Source organism: Haemaphysalis longicornis, unplaced genomic scaffold (assembly GCF_048455015.1).
Source record: "Haemaphysalis longicornis isolate Haplotype H1 unplaced genomic scaffold, Haemaphysalis longicornis Haplotype H1 scaffold_7, whole genome shotgun sequence".
In the NCBI taxonomy this organism is placed as follows: domain Eukaryota; kingdom Metazoa; phylum Arthropoda; class Arachnida; order Ixodida; family Ixodidae; genus Haemaphysalis; species Haemaphysalis longicornis.
Window position 1 is genome coordinate 167,720,185 of NW_027526422.1, and position 3,074 is coordinate 167,723,258.

The window sequence follows — 3,074 nt, forward strand, 5'->3', positions numbered from 1 at the left end:
AGCGTTCTTGAGCGCATTCGGTGTTAGAAGTTGTCATTGTTTTTGTCAATACCAGGTTCGATGCGCTGCATATAGGGACAGGATAGCTACGGGATTCTGGTCAAAATTACATTTTATTTCGGTATTCATCAAACTCGCCCAGCTCCGAAGTGGAATTAGGTTACGGGATTGGCCTCCAAAATGGTATTTTAAGAGAGCAGTATCATTTTAGCACCGCTTTTCTTCTGGTTGGCCGTATGCCAAAAAACGCTGTTTCGATTACTTCGAATGGGAGCCGTGTGGTAGCTTTAAAGTATAGATGTTAGCAATTCAATATATTTCACGTAAAATAGGGATAGGTGTAAAAGATAGATCAATTACCTTTAATCTTGAAACCTAGCCATTACACCGAACGGTTCGGTTGTACAAGGGCCCGGTGCACACGACGGCAATGCCAGTAATTTTGTATCAATGAATCTCTCCCAAAAGGGACTAGAAACGAGTCGCTGGACTAAAATTACAGTAAAGTAGCGGGCACTGAATTCCCATAAACTAACTTTTTGTAGCAACATAAGCATCGTTCATTGTGGAACCGTGGTTGAAGGCGCATGAGAGGTGTTAAGTTTCAGTAAATACATGGTTCCTCCATTCAGTTCTCTTTACACATTGGTGCTCTAATAGTGGGACATATCTGCTTCCGTAACAATTTATAAAAATCTGCACTCGACGTTCATTTGGAAGATGACACGAAGTAAGCGAAAAAAGAAGTGAGCCAGTCCGCTCTTGGAAGGGATTCATTCATTTCGTTACACTCGTGTTCGATGTAGTAGTATAACTAACAGACGAAAGGCGAAGTTTGGCGCTGTGATCATACGCTGACAGCTGTGTTTGGACAAACCGTTAATCTTCAGCGGCATGTCTGGAACAGTAAGGGTGCCTTTTAGCCTATGTATCTAACCCACCCAGTGATTGTGCACATTACAGCTATACTTTTACAATGCCGCGAATACGCCTTGTCATTACCATATCGCAAATTCAATTGAATTTTTTTTCACCACCACTCTAGAGGATGGCGATGCACGAATATTAGGAGCCAATCCAAATCTATATTTCGGGGTTTTCGTTTCTACGTCCACTCTGAAGTAGCGGTAAATTTATTATATCATAAGAAGGGTTGCAAAAGTTCAAGAATAAATCCCTTGCCAGGCCATAAATCTCTCATGTTTACAGTACCAAATCATTATTTGGCTGCTGCTTTTGCCAAAAAAATCATTTGCAACATCATCACACGTTAGAAAGTAATGAGCGACCTAGTAGACGTTTCGTAAAACAGGAGCTGGGCTTGCTTAAATTCTTCCACTATACACACAAATACAAGTGAGGCTTTTTTCTTAAATGATCCCGTTCCAGAAACCGAAACTAAGTCAGAAAAAACTGCAGCGTCAAGAGCAACTCTGCAACTTCACCAAAAAAGAGGTGGTGAAAAGGGGTTGACATAACGCCCCAAAAACGTGTACGCAAATCATAGTTCGTATCAAAAATGAGCCAGATCAGCTATTTCCCAGATCATAATTGGTGGTCTCCATTTGCCCAATGGGGGCTCGCTTTTGGCTTGGCTTGAATGTTCACTCTGTTTAGTTGGAGTTTTCGGAAAGCGTTTCTTTTTTGCTTTTCGGAGCTGCCTTATTATGAATTCGGACGGCAATTAGGTGATAGGCGAGAGATCTGTCCCCAGGTGCCAACGACGAAGTGAACGGAAGAGTGAACACAATAAAACTGACAGATGTCATACAATGATTTCATTTCATCTCTCCCGTCCCAACAAAATGACTATGGTTATATTTATTTTTACTGCCACATTTACCATTTTATTACTCAACTAAATAGCCGCCGCTTACAAGCCCTGGCAAATATCGCTTACCGTTTCCTTCTCTGAGAGTACGATACACTTCATTAGAGTGAAGAAACAGATTGAACGGTGGTCTGGTGAAGCATTTTGGAAATCCATGGCAAAGGAATGAAGAGCTTGCTTGCTTCGTGCGTGCCTTCAGGCGTGACCAAACAAATTATCTTATGGAATAATTTGAACAGAGCTGCCGATGGGGCCAAGAAAACTTACCTTCTCTACATGTATAGTTCTACTGTTGTTCAAGCCCTTTGGGATATTTTTAATGCCTTTCCCACCAAAACTCAATAGCACAATGCTTGAAAGTGCATTTAAATGAATTTTTCATAAGAATGCCGCATAAACTTGAGTGTTTTAATGCAATATGAGCCAAATCCAAAGTTATCACCCCAATATTGCTGAAATCCCCGGCATACTTTTGAATTATTTGTGACTAAAGTTTGGGTTTGGGCTAGCTGGTCCATAATTAAACTGTGAAACAGCGCTTTAAACGAGGACAGCGAGAGAAGACACAGACACTAGCGCTGACTATCAACTGTGCAATATTTTATTGCTTGCGGAAATATAAAGGAAAAATACCATGACGTCACACCCTTGTGTGAAAAAGAAAAAGAAACACAAACAAAATACATGCGCACCTGCTATGCAAAGAAATATTGCTCCGTTGATAGTCAGCACTAGTGTCTGCGTCTTCTTCTCTCGCTGTCCTCGTTTAAAGCGCAGTTTCACAGTTGAATTACTTGTGCCTATAAACTTAACCTAGTTAACGCGTAAAATATATCATGTAATAGCTTTGACAGTGTTCCATTTAGGTCCAGTAACAAGCTTCTACTTTTTTCTCAAATTCACGTTAGGTGGATCTGGCTCTTTTCGAAAAACAAACGCCACAAGTATGTATAGAAAAACACTTCTCGTTGTTGTTGCAACATTCCTTGCTCTGGTGGTGTTTTTGTGAAACAAACAACTTGCTGGTATTCTTTTAATAACTTTAAATTTCCCTCCTTTTATTGCTTTCCGCTGCGTCGAAAGGCGTTCCTGTACCTCAAGCGTTCCACATGCGCTAGTACAGAGTTTGGGTCCTGACACAGCCCGTTTTCCGGTACTCTAGCCACGAACGAGTACAGGTGCAGAAGCAGCTGGCGAATGTTTTTGTAGTTTCTTCACCGCATTTGCCGTACACGTGCTTTGT